This window comes from Mustelus asterias, chromosome 9 (assembly GCF_964213995.1).
Source record: "Mustelus asterias chromosome 9, sMusAst1.hap1.1, whole genome shotgun sequence".
Classification (NCBI taxonomy): domain Eukaryota; kingdom Metazoa; phylum Chordata; class Chondrichthyes; order Carcharhiniformes; family Triakidae; genus Mustelus; species Mustelus asterias.
In genome coordinates, this window is record NC_135809.1 from 109,524,520 (window position 1) to 109,543,762 (window position 19,243).

The window sequence follows — 19,243 nt, forward strand, 5'->3', positions numbered from 1 at the left end:
GCAGAATTATATTCAACCATAATGCATCCCTAACTCTACAATTTCCATTTAATGTGAATGTGGGAGACGATGCCATGAGCAGCACCAGGTACAGCTAAAAATGAGATGCCATCCTGATGAAGCTATAACACTGAGCTACATGCATGCAAAAAAAGCTAAAGAAGTGTGCAATAAACAGAGGAAAGTGATTCCACAACCAACAGATCAGATCAAAGCTCTGTCGTGCTGCCACTTCCATTTGTGATTGGTTGTAGACAATTAAACTGTATGTATGGGCTGCTAAACGCACATATAAATATGATGACCCTTTTCGCCCTATCTTATCTTTGACCAGTTCTGCACAAATGAATTGGCCAAATGTTTGGGTGAATTGTTACAACCAATTTTCTAGATGCAGGATTCCTTCACATTTGTGCAGACCATACAGAACTTTTGTTCATTTAACATTGCCAGCCTATTCACCAATGTTCCACTTAAGGAAGGCATAGATATTTGCACTGCAGCCACCATTGAGTGAATCAGTATTCATTAGAATTATGGAATAGCAAGTTGCACGGTTAATTCAGCTTTAATGGCACAATGTATGCCCAAATAGATGGTATAGCCATGGGATCCCCTCTAGGTTCATCTCTCGCAAAAATATTTTTTGTGTTCTATGAGAAACGTATCCTTGATTGAATAACACTTAATCTTCTAGACCCCACATAATTCTGATATGTGAATGATATGCTTGCTATTTGTAAATCCACAGCTGCATGGAATAATTTCCTCACATATCTTAATGAACTCCTTCAAAATGGAACAGTCAAGTGAACTCCCCTTCTTTTATGTACTAGTTGAGAAATGGGCCATAGGTTCTCACCAGTGCATTGTGACACTCATAGTAATGAAAGGAGCTGGAAATTTTTGGCCGTTCCCGCTGGCGAGGTCTTCCAGTCCCACCGACAGCAATTGGCCGCCACGGGTTTCTTGGCCAAGGGGCGGGGATTGCAGATGACGGGAAACCCCGTTGACAATAGCAGGACCAGAGGGACCCACTGCCGGCTAATGGCAGGTCACCTCTACCGTTGCAGGGGCACACATTAATCCAGCGACATTTAAAATTACTACTGGCCAATCAGTTTAATATCAACGTTGGTTAAGATTATAGGAAGAATAATCAGAGGAGAAAAAATATCAGGCACTTGGAGAACTTTCAGTTAATTAAGGGGAGCCAATGTGGATTTGTAAAAGGTTACGACTCTCACCAATCCTTACATATGCACCATAGAAAGTATCCTTTCTAGATGCATCACAGCCTGGGATGGCTTCTGCTCTGACCAAGACCACAATAAACTACAAAGAGTTGTGAACGTAGCCCAGTCCATCATGCAAACCAGCTTCCCATCTATTGACTCTGCCTGCAATTCCCGCTGTCTCGGAAAAGCAGCCAGTATAATCAAGGACCCCACGCACCCCGGACATACTCTCTTCCACCTTCTTCCATCGGGAAAAACATGAAAAAGTCTGAGAACACATTCTAACCGACTCAAGACAGCTTCTTCCCTCCTGCCATCAGATGTTTGAATGGGCCTATCATATATTAAGTTGATCTTTCTCTACACCCTATCTGTAACTGCAACACTATATTCTGCACCCTCTCCTTTCCTTCTCTCCTATGTGCTCTATGAATAGTATGTTTTGTCTGTATAGTATGCAAGAAACAATACTTTTCACTGCATCCCAATACATATGACAATAATAAATCAAATCAGATTGTGCTTGACTAATCCAATTTAATGTCTTAATGGTGTAATAGAGAATGTTGATGAAGGGAATTCAATTGATGTTGTCTATTTGAATTTTTAACAAAGTATCACATAACAGGGTGGTTGACAAAATTGTGAATCGTGGAATAGCAAGTCAGTTTTGGCTTTGATTAACAAAATAATAATAACAAAAAACAATGAGTTGTGGTAAATGGTTGTTCTTCAGGATAGAGGATGAGAGACAGTAGTGTTCCTCAAGAGTTAGGTTTAGCTCCACTGTTTTTTTTTGATACAAGTCAATGGTCGAGATACTGGATTATAAAGTAAAATTTCAAAATTTGGCAATGATATCTATTGTGAAAATATGCTTTATGAAAAATGACCCTATGAATCATCCAGCTGGAAATGACTAATTGAATTTTTAGATAAACTAAAGCCTCATTCCAATGACTTGAAATCAGTCAAAGCTGGCTGCACATTTGCACCAGTTTGCCTTCTACATTCCAATGCCATGAAGAGGAACATCCCAGTTTGCAGGAGCCCATCCAAGTCAATTATCTGAGGGGAATGGAGGTGACCCACATCTCCTGCCCCAAGCATTCGAGATAATTCGACATCATCACTTCAGGAAAAGGACTATTTCTGTGAGAGGAATTCACAGCCATAATCTAATCACGTTACAACTGGAATACAGTCATCATGGACCATGTTTGCGTGACAAGCCAACAAACCCTTTGTATGTTCAAGCACCCGTTTTTCACGGCAGATTAGCACAAACACGAGACACATTAAAAGCAAGATCCATGTTTGTCTTTCTCTACAACTTGTAAATTTCAAACCCTGTCTGATGTTTCTTGACACTCCTTGTGCCCCACACACAGGTTTTTAAAAAGAGCTCAACCCAGCAGCTGTTATCTTCAGGAGTATAGATAAATTGCTTGTCTACATGTTTAAACCCCCACAATCATAGAAAGAAATCATAGAAACCCTACAGTACAGAAAGAGGCCATTCGGCCCATCGAGTCTGCACCGACCACAATCCCACCCAGGCCCTACCCCCATATCCCTACATATTTTACCCACTAATCTACACATCCCAGAACACTGAGGGGCAATTTTAGCACGGCCAAACGACCTAACCCGCACATCTTTGGACTGTGGGAGGAAACCGGAGCACCCGGAGGAAATCCACACAGACACGAGGAGAATGTGCAAACTCCACACAGACAGTGACCCAAGCCGGGAATCGAACCCAGGTCCCTGGAGCTGTGAAGCAGCAGTGCTAACCACTGTGCTACCGTGTCGACCTAAAAGGTCCTTCATTTTCAGCCTGAAGCCAGACATGTCAACAATCTTCGAGACTGTATACCCATGTACCTTTACTGGACTTTACATTGCTTAAGTAATCCCCCCACTCTGTAATCCATTGGTATGAGTGTAAACATATGAATGTGAAAGTTGGAGTGTGTTTTATTATTCTTCACAGATTGAGTTATATACAATAAACACTATTATATATGTTTTTAAAAAAACATAGATCGACAAACAGAATTCAGAGGCAAGTAACAGATGAAGTTTAATATAGAGAAGTGTGGGGATATGAATTTTGGTTGAAGGGATAGGGAAAAGCAATATTGACGAATGGCAGAGTTTGGAAGGGTTTTCAGGGAAAGAGGGACTTGGAGGTCCTCCTGCACAGAACTTTGAAGGAGATAAGACATGTAGAGAGAGTAATTATAAATCCAATGGGATCTTGGGCTTCATAAATAGAAATATTATGTACAATAAAACAGGGAAGATATACTGAACTTTTTACCAGTTTAGTTAAGCTGCAACTAACATATTCAGCCCAGATCACCACATTTTATGAAGAATGTGACAGTCTCTGAGAAGATGCAGAGGAAATTTACCAGAATGGGTCCAGTTGTGGAATTTTAGCTACAAGGTTAGTTTGGAGAAGCTGGGGTTATTCTTCCTGGAGCAAAAGAAATTGAATGGAGATTTGATTGAGGTGTACAAGATTCAAATAAGTTTTGACCAGGTAGACAAAAAATCTGTTTCCATTAGTTGATGGTACCAGGATTCGAGGACACTGATTAAAGATGCAGGGGCAATGCAAGGAAGACATTTTTAATGCAGTGAGTGGTAATGGCCTGGAGCTTGCTGCATATGAAGGTGGTGAAAACAAAGATAATAATTGATTTCAGAAGGTAATTGGATAGGCACTTATAGAAATAAATTTGCAAAGCTATGGGGATATAATTGGTGAACACAACTGACAGGATTGCTTTACAATAAACAGGCATGGACTTTTATTTTATTCATTCATGGGATATGGGCGTCGCTGGCTGGCCAGCATTTATTACCCATCCCTTGTTGCCCTTATTGAGGGACTTGATAGGCCATTTCAGATGGCAGTTGAGAGTCGATCACATTGCTGTGACTCTGGAGTCACATGTGGGCCAGACCAGGTAAGGACAGCAGATTTCCTTCCCTAAAGGACATTAGTGAACCAGATGGGTTTTCCCAACAATCGACAATGGTTTCACGGTCATCAGTAGATTCTTAATTCCAGATAATTTTTATTGAATTCAAATTCCACCATCTGCAGTGGTGGGTTTTGAACGCTGGTACGGAGAACATTGGCTGAGTTTATGGATTAATAGCCTAAAGATAATAAATACCACAAGGTCATTCCCCCCCCCCCAACATCATGACTATATTACCATCTTGACACTAACATAATTTGAAAATTTGAGAGGACATTTACAGGCGAGTGGAATGTGTATGGTAGATGAAATTTAATGCAGAGAAGCGTGAAGTGATATACTTTAACAAGAAGAGCCAGGGCACCCAAGACAAAATAAAAGATACAATTGTAAAGAGAGTGCAGGAGAAACCAGAACTGGGGATATTTGTGCACAAATGAATGAAGATGGCTGGGGTGATTAAGAATATTTGCAAAAATGGGTAGAGTGTTTTTAAAATTCATTTATGGAATGTGGACATCGCTGGCTAGGCCAGCATTTATTACTCATCCATTATTGCCTTTGAGAAGGTGATGGTGAGATGCTGCAGTCCCTGTGGTGTAGGTACATCAACAGTGCTGTTAGGGAGGGGATTCCAGGATTTTGACCCAACATCAGGATGTTGAGCGACTTGGACGGGAACTTCCAGGTTGTGGTGTTCCCATGTGTCTGCTGTCTTGTCCTAGATGGTCGTGGTTGTGGGTTTGGAAGATGTTGCCGAAGGAGCTTTGATAAGTTCCTGCATTACATCTTGTGGATGGATAATGGGTAGTGATGTTTATCAGTAGAGTTACAAAAGTAGGTTATGATGTTATGATGAACTTTTCTAAAACAATGTTTGAGCCTCAATTGCAGTATTGTGTCAAATTCCGGGCACCAGAATTCAGAAAGATTGTGAAAGCTGTAGAGGGGATGCAGATAAGATTCATGAGCGTGCCTGCAGAGATGAGGGATTTCAGTTATGTGGATAGATGGGAGAAACTGGAGCTCTTCTCCTTAGAGAAGAGATCTTTGAGAGGAGATTTAACAATGGAGTTCAAAATCATGAGGAGGCTGTTCAGCAGAGATAGGATGAAAATGTTCCTGTTGGTAGAAAGGCTGAGAGCTATAATAAACTGAGTTAAGGAGATTGATAAAGAACAAATGGCAACATGAAAGGGCGGCACGGTAGCACAGTGGTTAGCACTGCTGCTTCACAGCTCCAGGGTCCCGGGTTCGATTCCCGGCTCAGGTCACTGTCTGTGTGGAGTTTGCACATTCTCCTCGTGTCTGCGTGGGTTTCCTCTGGGTGCTCCGGTTTCCTCCCACATCCAAAGATGTGCAGGTTAGGTTGATTGGCCAGGTTAAAAATTGCCCCTTAGAATCCTGGGATGCGTAGGTTAGAGGGATTAGTGGGTAAATATGTGGGGGTAGGGCCTGGGTGGGATTGTGGTCGGTGCAGACTCGATGGGCCGAATGGCCTCCTTCTGCACTGTAGGGTTTCTATGATTTCTATGAAGAAAAATGCTTTTAATCAGAGAGTGGTGAGGATCTGGAATCTGCTGTCTGAGAGTATAGAAACACAGAGGGACCTAGGTGTGCAAGTCCACAAATCCTTGAAGGTGGCAACACAGGTGGAGAAGGTGGTGAAGAAGGCATATGGTATGCTTGCCTTTATAGGACGGGGTATAGAGTATAAAAGCTGGAGTCTGATGATGCAGCTGTATAGAACGCTGGTTAGGCCACATTTGAGTACTGCATCCAGTTCTGGTCGCCGCAGTACCAGAAGGACGTGGAGGCGTTAGAGAGAGTGCAGAGAAGGTTTACCAGGATGTTGCCTGGTATGGAGGGTCTTAGCTATGAGGAGAGATTGGGTAAACTGGGGTTGTTCTCCCTGGAAAGACGGAGAATGAGGGGAGATCTAATAGAGGTGTACAAGATTATGAAGGGGATAGATAGGGTGAACAGTGGAAGCTTTTTCCCAGGTCGGAGGTGACGATCACGAGGGGTCACGGGCTCAAGGTGAGAGGAGCGAAGTATAACTCAGATATCAGAGGGATGTTTTTTACACAGAGGGTGGTGGGGGCCTGGAATGCGCTGCCAAGTAGGGTGGTGGAGGCAGGCACACTGACATTGTTTAAGACTTACCTGGATAGTCACATGAGCAGCCTGGGAATGGAGGGATACAAACGATTGGTCTAGTTGGACCAAGGAGCGGCACAGGCTTGGAGGGCCGAAGGGCCTGTTTCCTGTGCTGTACTGTTCTTTGTTCTTTGATGGAGGCAGATTCAATTATGGGAGTGAAAAGGAAGTTGGAGGGAATGAAAGGAATAAGCACATTAAAGAAAATAAGGATTACAGGTGGATAGCAGGGCAGTTGTAGTAGATGAGTTGATCTTGCAGAGAACTTGCATGGACAAGGGAGAGACAAATGATTTCAGAGTGGGGCCTCCAGCAGAAGCTATTGGGGCTATGGATCTAAACTTCCAGCTCCGGCCTTTAAAACATCTAGAATTTCTGTGAATGAGATGTTAGAATGTGCCTGGGAGCTGTTGGCTTGAAGGTCTGGTGTGGTTCACGGACTGTACATATGGGGGTACTTAAAACACAAGGGCATCCAACTTGTCTCACAAGGAATGGCAATTTCATAGACACTAGACCAAGAAACTAGTCGCCATATTCTGCTACAGTTAGACTGACCAGTCACATCCCTCTGGAGGTGGTCCCACACTTTAGTTTCTATCAGACCTACAGAAGTTTCCTATCCCTACCCTCCAATATCAGCTTCTGACATGCCACTGCCTGGGATGTCGATTTTCTGAGGGGGCTCTGATCAGAATTCCACACACAGCCAGCAGATTGCAACATCAAGATACAGCCAATAGTCACATAGACAGTAGCATAGTTGCATTTTAGGGATCCCAAGAAAAATTATTCTCAGAGCAAGTTCAATCCTCACCATAGCTGATAGGGAGATTAAAATTTAATTTAAAAACTGACTAAAATCTCATCAATAATCATTACAACACTGATGGATTTTCCTTGTTGCAAGATGTTACATATTGTTGGGTAGGGCTTATGGAGATGTTCTTAGTCTTGTATGGAAAAATAAGCACTTATTAACAACTTCTAACTATACCCATATGCGCAGTACAAGGTCTAAACTAGGAGTTGTCTCCGTTCTGGCCTTTTCACATATCTCTGTTCAGACTGCCCTCTGGACTCAGGTCATGTGTCCCTTTATAACACACTGTGGGCAGTATCGTACCCAGTCCCATGTTAACCCTTTCTATGCCAGGCACTTCCCAAGATCTTTATCCAATGTATTTACAATGCATTCCTGTTTATCCAACATAAGTGCATTACTTCTACTACTCCTTTCACCCACCTCAAATTAATGTCAGGTGCAGTACATTTTGTTGTAGGCGGAAGCCTGTTTCTGTCTGTGGGACTGCTCTCTGTTCTGGATGTTTTGGTAATCTTTGGCTGCCAACACCAATATTAGTGCCTTCAGCAGGACTGGGAGTTTCTGCCCATTTGGAGTTCAGATGCAGCTAAGCAGCATTGCTGTGAGATGGATCTGGAGGTTAACAGTGCTGTTGGGAAGTTCTTTTTTCCTCAGGAGAGCTTTGATGGCGTCGACACCTCTTTACGACTCCCTGTTCAGCTATGAGTATCTTTGGGAGCTGGTACAGTGCTGGAAACCATAGGAAACAATTCACCTTTGTTTAAAGGTACGGCACTTTGGCACAGTGGTTAGCACTGCTGCCTCACAGTGCCAGGGACCCGGGTTCGATTCCCGGCTTGGGTCACTGTCTGTGTGGAGTTTGCACATTCACCCCGTGTCTGCGTGGTTTTCCTCTGGGTTCCCCAGTTTCCTCGTTCAGTCGAAAGCTGTGTGGATTAGGTGGATTGGCCATGCTAAATTGCCCCTTAGTGTCAGGGGGACGAGTTAGGGTAAATGCATGGGGTTATGGGGATAGGGCCTGGGTGGGATTGTGATTGGTGCAGACTTGATGGGCCGAATGGATTCTATGATTCTACTCTACCTGAAGACTTTGTAATTTTAAATACCTCTATCAGATCACTCTCGAGCCTTTTCTGCTCTAAGGAGAACAATCACAGCTTCTCAATTCTGTCCACATAGCTGCAATTTTTCAAATAATCAATAGATCTCCAGATATATTCTTGTAAAATCTTTTCTCTACCCTCTCCAGAGCCTTCAAGTCCTCGGTTGTGTTTTGCATAGGATTAGCATAAATTCCTGGCTTTTGTATTCAATATCTGTATTTATAAAGCCCATGATTCCTTACGCTTTATTAACTACTTTGGGAATCTGTCCTGCCACCTCAACAAATTTATGTGGAAATACTCCCCAGGACTTTCTGTTCTTTCACTCCATTGGACTATGTACCCCAATGAACCACACCTCATGGGACTCCCCTACCCCCTGACTCTCCACAATCCCCTCCTGATTACCCACAACCCCACCCAACTAACCCCCACTCACCCTCACTCACCCCCAACTACTTTCTTCACTTCCCCGACTGTCCCCCGACCCGGCAGACACTCCCCCGATTAGCCACTCCACCCCCCCCCAACTGTCATAGAATCATAGAATCATAGAAACCCTACAGTGCAGAAAGAGGCCATTCAGCCCATCGCGTCTGCACCGACCACAATCCCATCCAGGCCCTATCCCCGTATCCCTACATATTTACCTGCTAATCCCTCTAAGCTACGCATCTCGGGACACTGAGGGGCAATTAAGCATAGCCAATCAACCTAACCTGTACATCTTTGGACTGTGGGAGGAAACCAGAGCACCCGGAGGAAACCCACGCAGACACAGGGAGAATGTGCAAACTCCACACAGACAGTGACCCAAGCTGGGAATCGAACCCGAGTCCCTGGAGCTGTGAAGCAGCAGTGCTAACCACTGTGCTACCGTGCCGCCCAACTCCTACTGTCCTACCCAACTCCTGCCTGCCAGTCCCATCCCCCACTCCATTGCCCTTGCCAGCCACAGACCACCCTATCCACCCCCCAAACTACACACCCCATCCCATGACCACACCCCTTCCGCTGACTGCCCTCCCATCCTACAGCTACATCCCCGTCCCTGACTACCCTTCTTACCTGCCAACTACACCCACCTCCCTGCTTTTGCTCTCCCCACCCACTGAATACACCCACTTCACCCCTGACTACAGCAATCATGTAACTAATACATTGGATGGACAAATTGAGATATTAATTAGATTAATAGTCAACTAATTTTAAAATGCTGCGCAGCAAAAGCAAAGCACTCCTGCAGCATTTGATTCATAGTCAGAAAGCCACAAATACAAAAGCCTTGGATTGTCTTAATTTTTGGGAGAAGTTGAGAGGCAGCCAACCTGCATTTTTGCGACATGGCCAGCAGAGACTCCAAGATTGTTAAATTTACTAAAGAATTAACAACTTGCTTTTTTTTTTAAGAAGACTATACAAAATGGAAACCAGTTTGGACTTCAGCTGATAAATTTCTACTAACGCAGCTACTATAGTTAGGGGACATTATGGGCGGCACGGTAGCACAGTGGTTAGCACTCCTGCTTCACAGCTCCAGGGGCCTGGGTTCGATTCCTGGCTTGGATCACTGTCTATGTGGAGTTTGCACATTCTCCTCGTGTCTGCATGGGTTTCCTCCAGGTGCTCCAGTTTCCTCCCACAGTCCAAAGATGTGCGGGTTAGGTTGATTGGCCATGCTAAAATTGCCCCTTAGTGCCCTGGGATGCGTAGATTAGAGGGATTAGTGGGTAAAATATGTCGGGATATGGGGGTAGGGCCTGGGTGGGCTTGTGGTCTGTGCAGACTCGATGGGCCGAATGGCCTCTTTCTGTACTGTAGGGTTTCTCTCTCTCTCTCTGACATTTAACCATCTTTGGGCACAACAGTCTAGTTCTTTCTAGAATTCTATTTGTTTTGAGATAAAGATACTTGCATGTAATTAAAAAATACTGAATTGTAAGTATAATTATCTTTAATCAATATTTGTTTGTATATCCAAACTATTTGTGGTGCATTCACATTTTGTACATTATCTTAAACATTAGTGCATGTCAGAGTATTAGATTTCATCTATGTTAATATATAATCCTCATTTATAAACTATAACATACAATTGGTGTTAACAATAAACACTTATTAAACAATAGAAAAGAGTTCCAGTTTCACATCTATATCCTCATGAGCCCACACATAAAAAACAATATCCTCGAATTCTAATTTAGAGTTGATATTGGGAAATTTCCCAATAGTTTATTCTGCTACAATATACCCCTCTGTATATTCTATCCTAAGATAACTTTCTTAGGTTGACAACTCCTTGGGGAAAGGAATTTTATTTCAGGATCTGTCTGTAGCTGATCAAGCAGACTATGTTCCTTTAATGATTTGAAATTTCTTTCCATTGAGTTTCTAAGCTAACAATAAATTCAAAGGAATAGACTTATCTTGACTGGGGTGGGGAGAAGAGGGGTTAAAGATAGATGAACCGTTAACAACGCCAGCAAGGTTGAAATTCCTAATATAATAGTTCTCAAAAAATAAACTTTAATGTATCTTCACTAACTTTGGTGGACCACAAAAAAATTATGCCAAAAAAACATATAACTGCTGGTGTTATATCTGTAATTTAGAGAAAAGGTGTAGGGGAAAGGTAGATTTGGAGTTAGGGTTACTATGATGTTTTAACCCTGCTAATCCTATTTGTTACATGTATTGGCTTTTGTTTTGGTTAAATCTTTGTAACGTTATAATACAATATGTGTATTTGGAGAACAAAATGAAAATTTTTAATACAGTATGTAATAAACTATTTGTGAGATGCTTGTGATGTTAAGTACTTCTTGTAAAGCCATTGTAAATGAACCTCCACTAACATGAAGCTTTCTTTCTTCTAAGGGGTAAGTTGTCATGAAACACAAATGTACCAAATGAGGGGTGACCTGATAGAGATTTACACGATTATGAGTGGCATGGACAGAGTGGATAGTCAGATGCTGTTTCCTAAGGTAGAAAAGCCGAGTACCAGGGGATATAGGTTTAAGGTGTATGGGGAAAAGTTTAGAGGAGATGGGCGAGGCAAGTTTTTTTACACAGTGGGTGGTGAATGTCTGGAACGCGCTACCTGGGGAGGTGGTGGGAGCAGATAAGCATTAAAGGGGCAACTAGACAAATACATGAATAGGATGGGAATGGAAGGATACAGACTCTGTAAGTGCATACGGTTTTAGTTTAGGCAGGCACCATGATCGGCGCAGGCTTGGAGGGTGAAGGGCCTGTTCCTGTGCTGTACTTTTCTTTGTTCTTTGTACCTTAGAGTCAAGCTTGGCGGTTGAGAACCTAAGTCCCAACGACCTTTGGATTTGCCATGTATGCGCAGGCTGGGGATGGGCAGCACATGTGCGGTTCTGCGTCTTTATGTTCTTTTGGCACAGCACTGGCTCTTGTTTGTGATAAGATCATTAACTGAAGTATCTGTGTTCCAGAATAAAAATCCCTGACCTTTGACCCCACCTAACAGGCATGGTTGTGTTTCCTCTTGATGTGTAACGCCAGATGGTGATTGCACCTCTGAGGTCGCTTTGCTGCACAGTGCTGGCATGGTGGCCCATCCTCTAGGGCTTGGTTAGGGTACTGCTTCCCTTGGCCTGCAGTGACCCTGCTCTTCTGCTGTTTTACCTGACAATACATGTTAAATGATTTTAAAACTTTATCAAATTTTGCATGTAGTTTGGTAGGTCTCATGAAAAGTTTCTGAGTCTTGCATAGTGTAACAGTAAGCACTTAACTGTTTTTACCTATGTACACTCATGGTACAGAGCAATCCCCACTGCACCATGAATTGCCTTCGCCCCTTAAAATGGATCAATGCTGCAAATGGATTTTGGATTGCCTGACAATCTGACTGGCCTTTTCAAGGGTTAAATCTTCCTAAGCTTGAAGCATTCTGAGAGTGCATCATCTGCCACTCCAACAACAATTCTGGCCCTGATTAGCTCATTTGCATGGTCCATGTCCCGCCTGCTACAATTCCCGTGGCGGGCAGGACGGGAAAATTCTGCCCAAAAGTTTTTGAAAACTCATTCTGGCCAAGGACTTAAGTTTCTTTAGCTCACCCAGCAAGGTCTTCTGACTCTACAATCTTTGTGTATTGAAGCTGGACCTCTACGGAATTCAATGGAATCTCCTACTGCAGTGTGGAGTTTTATTTCTGCTTCCAATCCTACTTTGGATTTTTCCTCCGCTGATCTCCTGCTGGTGCTTTTTGTGAAGTCAAAATGCTGTGTTTTCAGTCTTCAGATTTTAAATTTATTGTACTGCTTCTGTGAGGTTCTGGGTTGTCTTGATAACCGCCACCTCTGCCACTCTGCTGTGAGAAGCATGTAGTTTGGTAAATCTCATGAAAAGTTTCTGAGTCTTGCATCATGTAACAGTAAGCACTTATTAACTGTTTTTACCTATGTACATACACATATACAATATCTGGTCAAGGAAATGTCCCCATGCTTGCCTCTGCACACATCTCTGTCCAATGCAAGAGATACCTCTAGACTCAGGTCATGTGCCGCTTTACACCATACTGTGGGCGTTACTATACCTAATCCCACATTAACCCTTTCTATTCCAGATCCTTATACTGCGGTCATTAGATCTTATCTAGCATTTCCCCTTTTCCCCACCTTCAGTTTGTCCCTTACTTCCCACCTCCAGTATTCATGGATACCGACTAGTCCTGAACTTGTCACATTTCAGCTGCTGACAGAAATCCATGAACCAAAAGCTTTTTCTCACATCCAGCCTAAACCTCCTGCCCCTCACCTTGAACCTTTATCCCCTCGTGACTGGCTGACAGATGTTCAACTATCAAACCTGCAGGAATGTCTTCAATCAGGTCGGGCAACTCACGGTTTCCCAGTTACAAAGCACGGAAGGAGGACATCACATTCTTCTCCATAGATCCAGCATGAATGAAAATGAGAGAATCAGGGAAGCTATCAAAACCCCTTAATTGTCAGTTAGATCTCCTCAACCTTCCAGCACTAATAAATTTTGTTCAGTCCAGTTTACATATGAACACATCAGACAGGAAAAGAGCAGCTGCTCCATCCATATATGCCCACATGGCAGTGATAATCTCCTCTCACCACCCAGATACTCTGTACCTACCTGGAGCCCTGTGACCTCCAAGGGGCGAAGCTTCTCTCATCTTCTACACTCAATTGATTTACTGAGCACACCAATTTGAATCATTATTCCCTTACCTCCCAGGACAAATCAAGACAGCTATTAAGTGTGATTGACAGAATCTGAATAATAATGACCTTCAGTCCTATCAGTCTGATTGACAATCTACAAGTCAAGTTTTGGATTTACTCTTTCCCAAAGCAAAATTTGTCACTGGTCTTGACGGAACTTTCTAGTGCAATCTATCGGAAAGACACTTGGTACAATGTGGTTGCAATTTGTTGTGTTTTGTACTGTGAAGAGGAAAAGTTTACTGTTCAACACAGGAAGCTCGTCATTAAACTCAGAAAACCACTAACCCGGTCATCGCTTGTTTTGTTCAAGCAATCTGTGCCACACCTTGCTCATGTTTCATAGAAAAGGAGGGATTTTCCCCCAAAAATTAAGTGCCAATGGCAGGAAAATGGGAGATTTCCCTGCCTGTTGTTTGAGTGAAATTAGTTTGGGTGAATTTCCGGCACTCTGTGCTTCACAGAGTCCACTGGGGGATTCACGCTGGCAATGGGGAGGCAGTGGGAGCTAATGCTGTCCGAGAGGTCAGCAGCAGCGTGCTGAGCAGGGAACTCCGCATATCCCAATCTCCCGATAGGGAAATTGGCACCGGCCTCCCGATAGCTTCCCCGATGCCCCTACCCTTGATCACTGGCCCAAACACTACTCTCCCGATCACTGGACCCGACCCTGCCATGGCTAGCCTTGATTTCTCCCCGCATGGCCAGCCCCAATCGACGCCCTCCCCCCCCCCCCTTGGTCAGCCCCAATCCCCCCCCTCCCTCCCTCACCGATCACTGTGTAGAATGCGTTGCGGTCTCTCCCCCTTCCCACCACCACCGATCGGCCTGCACCTGGTCGGGCCCTGGCTCCTCAATCCCCACTCTCCCTTAGGCCTTGCCCCCTTGGCACTGCCTGGTGCCCGGTGGCCAGTGACAGAGTGCCTGGTGAGCAGTGCCAGTGTGCCAGGGTGGCACTGCCATGGTGAGAGTGGGCAGAGTCAGGGTGCCAAGCTGGCACTACCCAAGGGCCCCCCATCCCTGAACCGCCCAGGGGCTTCATTTGTCTCTGCCTCCACCAGCGAGGACATCGTGCCTGGTCCCCGTTGATAGGGAGCAGTTATAATCTCTGCTGGTGGGATCTTCCCCCTGTGGGGTGGGAAACATTAGTGAGCCCAGACGACACCGCCCCAGGCTTATTAATGATATTCAGATTCTGATCTTAATATGGTAATCAGCCTTGCGCTGTTTCCTGGCCCGAGGCTGATTATGACATAAAAATGGTCCAGGAAAATTGCAACCGGCATCCAGCAAATCTATTAATAATTGCGATTATGAAGCAAGCACATTGTCAGAAAAATCCATTTGGTTCCTTAACATCCTTTATGGGAGGAAGTCTTGTATACATATGACTGCAGATCCACAGCATGTGCATGTCTCTTAACTGCCCTCTAAATGTAGGGATGTAGAAACAGTTGGTATGGTGCTGCTGGAATGCACTGGAGCATCCCTCCAAGACCTTTGATTACAAGCAGACTGGTAAACTCAATGTAGCCCGTCAAATCTGAACATTCAAATGACTGATATTTGAAAAATGCTGTAAAGCTGCTCAGATCCAAACCCATACCAATCAACAGCAACTCAGAAAGAAACCAACTATCATTGGACAAGGACCAAAGGGTGGCGAGGTAAGTTCAGGGCAGCTGAAGCAGATCTGTGAGACCCAGGTGAGGCAGACGGAATGGTGAGGCTCAGGTGAGGCAGGCAGAACAATGGGGCCCAGGCCAGGCAGGCTGAATGGCAGGGCTCAGGCAAGACAGGCAGAGCAGCAGCACTCAGGCAAGGCAGGGTGTGTGAGGGGCTAGAGGAGGAAGCATATGGGAATGAGAGTGTGGGGCATCAGGGAAGAGAGAGTGTGGAAGAGCAGAGAGAGTGCATGGTATTGGGGGGGGGGGGGGGGTGGGCAGAAAGAGTGTGTGGTGTGGTGGGGGGGCAGAGAGAGTTGTTGTGTGGGGGTGCAGAGAGAGTGTGTGGCGTGGGGGGGCAGAGCATGTGGTGTGAGGAGGCACAGACTGTGCATGGGTGGTGCAAAGAGAGTGTATGAAGGGGATGAGAGAGTGTATGGCGTGGGGTGGTAAAGACAGTGTGTGTGGGGGGGGGGGCAGAGAATGTGTGGTGTGGGGGGGGGGCAGAGAAATTGTGTGGTGTGGTGGCCAGAGACAGTGTGTGGGGGGAGGGGGGGGGGCAGCGAGAGTGTGTGATGTAGGGGGGCAGAGATACTGCATGGTGTGGTGAGCAGGGAGGGTATGTGGGTGGAGAACAGAAAGAGTGTGGAGAGATGTAGAGAGACTGTGTGGTGGGGAGGCAGAGCAAGTGTGTTGGGGGCGGGGGGGGGGGGGGGGGGGGGGGGGCGGTGTGGAGGGATAAGCAGACCGAGGTTTTGCTCATCTTGCCTCTGGTTCATTTGTTAATTATTTTAGGATTCTTGCCTTTCTGGTGACAGGAACAGTTTCTCCCATTTACGCTCTCCAGATCCCTTATGATTTTGAACACATCTAACAAATCTTCTCTCAATCTTCTTGTCCCAAAAAACAGTCCCAGCTTTGCCAGACTATCAACAAAGGTGGCATGGTGCCACAGTGGGTAGCACTGCTGGCTCACAGCGCCAGGGTCCCGGGTTCAATTTCGGCCTTGGATGACACATTCTCCTTGTGTCTGCGTGGGTTTGCTTCGGGTGCTCCGGTTTCCTCCCACAGTCCAAAGATGTGCGGGTTAGGTGGATTGGCCATGCTCCACACTTCCCCTTAGTGTCTCAAGATGTATAGGTTAGGGGGATTTGTGGGGTAAATATGTGGGGTTACAGAGATAGGACATGGGTAAGATGCACTGTCGGGGAGTTGGTGCAGACTCGATGGGCCAAATAGCCGCCTTCTGCACTGTAGGGATTATATTACTGAAGTGTCTCATCCTTGGTACCGTTCTTGTAAATCTTTTCTGTACTGTTTGTAAAAGCTTCACATCTTTGCTGTTGGGACTGGGCCCATGTTTTATGAAGGTTCATAGTTCACTTGCATTTGTCTCTGTGTACCTTAAATTTAAAGGTTATTTATTAGTGTCACAAGTAGACTTACATTAACACTGCAATGAAGTTACTGTGAAAATCCCCTCGTCACCACACTCTGACATAGCCAATGTACCTAAGCAGCACGTCTTTCAGACTGTGGGAGAAAACCGGAGCACCAGGAGGGAACCCACAGGGGAGAACATGCAGATTCTGCACAGTGACTCAAGCCGGGAACTGAACCTGGGTCCCTGGTGCTGTGAGGCAGTAGTGCTAACCACTGTGCCACCGTGCCCACCCTGTACGGAACAAAAACAGGATTCAGTATAATGTATTAACTGCCTTCTCAACTTGTCCTGCCACCTTCAATGATTTATTCACATATACACACAGGTTCGTCTCCTCCTGTATTTCCTTTAGAGTTCTATCCTTATTTTTTTGTCTGCTATCCTCATTGTTCGGAATAAAATGCATCACTTTGCATTCCTCTACATTGAATGTAATCTGCCATGTGACTGCCCAATTCACCAGCCTGCCTGTGCCCTCTTGAAGTCTAACACTATCCTCCTCACAGTTCATACTACTTCCTCACCTTGCATCATCTTCAAATTTTGAAATTATGCCATGTACACCGAGATCTAAGTTTTCAATATTAATCAAGAGAAACAATGATCCCTTTAAATACTATCCCTCCAGTCAGAAGTATTTTTTCAATAATTATTTTTAATAGGATTAAATTAAATAAATAAACTAGTGCGTTAGGAAATTGCGTAGAAAGCCACTTAGTTGTACCAAACCACAGTCGGAAAGAAATGTGGGGCGTATTTACGTTCCATAGTCTGCAACGCTTAAAGGTTCACCAACACCATTCAAGGGCAATTAGGGTTTGCCTGTGATGTTCAGAATAACAGAACAAAACACGGATACCGAACCAGCAACCATATACGCCTTCAGTACATAAGTGACTGATTTCCTCTGGATTCTCAGATAACCAATCCTCCAGCTGGGGTGATGCGATTTCTAGATAATAGTTCATTCAGAGATGATTTTGTTACACAGAGAGATTGCAAGTTTGGCACACTGGTGTGGGTTATCAGTCGGTCGGCGCTTGCAGAGTTCTGTGGATTTGGGGAGAGGTTTCCTGAGTCTGGGTGTACGAGGCTGGGGGGCAGGTACAGAACCTGGTGGCTCTGGGACGGATCGGAAGGGGATGAACTGTAAGAAATCCAGGTTGTGTCGAGAGAGAAACAACTGAAATAAACCAGTGCCGTTCCCAATACTGAACGCATTTCACACAGGTACATTCTACCTTATGAGGCTCTGTAACAGAATCTACTTCGAACATCACTCAATTGGAAAATTGGATTACATTAGTGTTGGGAACTGGGGAGATTCAAGATAGAGGGAGATGAATCATGGTTTAGTGAGCAAGGGAGATGGGGGAATGAGATGGATGTGAGATCAATAGTTTCTACAGAGCCCAGCAACACCAAGGTGCAGATTGGGAGCAGCAGCCCGTTAAGGACCGAGTGAAACCTGTGACTGGCCAGACCCTGTGCAGTGTAGGGGGATGCTGGCTGAGTTTCTGGGGTAGCACTGTGTTAAAGGATTATAATTAGTTGCAGGTCAGATATTAGAGTGTTACATCTATTAGTACACAATTTCTATAGGTGAATTATTGTATTATTTATGAGTTGATTGTGTAATTTTATTGAGTTACTGCTTGATACTGAAAACAAATAAAAATTAGAACATAAATAATAGTTTAGTTATTAGTATCACAAGTAGGCTTCCATTAACACTGCAGTGAAGTTACTGTGAAAATCCCCTAGTCACCACACTCCGGTGCCTGTTCGGGTACACTGAGGGAGAATTTAGCATGGCCAATGCACCTAACCAGCGTGTCTTTCGGACTGTGGGAGGAAACCAGAGCACCCACGCAGATACGGGGAGAACATGCAGACTCTGCACAGGCAGTGATCCAAGCTGGGAATCGAACCCGAGTCCCTGGTACTGTGAGGCAGCAGTGCTAACCATTGCAAATAATAGGTGCAGGGATAGACTTTTTAGCCCATTGAGCCTGCTCCACCATTCAATAGGCTGATATTCAGTTTCAACTCCACTTCCAGGCCTCACCCCACATCCCTTGATTCCCTGAAAGACCAAAAATCTGTCTGTCTCAGCCTCAGAATCATAGAATCCCTACAATGCAGAAGGTGGCCATTCAGCCCATTGAGCCTGTACCGACAACAATCCCAGCCAGGCTCTATCCTTGTAACCTCATGCATTTACCCTGACATAATCCCCCTGACATTAAGGGGCATTTTTGTATGGCTAATCAACCTAACCTGCACATCTTTGGAGTGTGGGAGGAAACCGGAGCACCTGGAGGAAACCCACGCAGACATGGGAGGACGTGCAAACTCCACACAGACAATCACCCAAGGCTGGAATTGAACCCAGGTCCCTAGTGCTCTGAGTCAGCAGTGCTAACCACTATGCCACCATACCACCCAGCCTTGCATGTTAAATAATGCAACATCCACAACCCTGTGAGGTCGAGATTTCCGAAGATTCACAATCCTTTGAGTGAAGACATTTCTCTTCATCTCAGTCAAAGATATTCAGCCCCTTTTCCTAAGA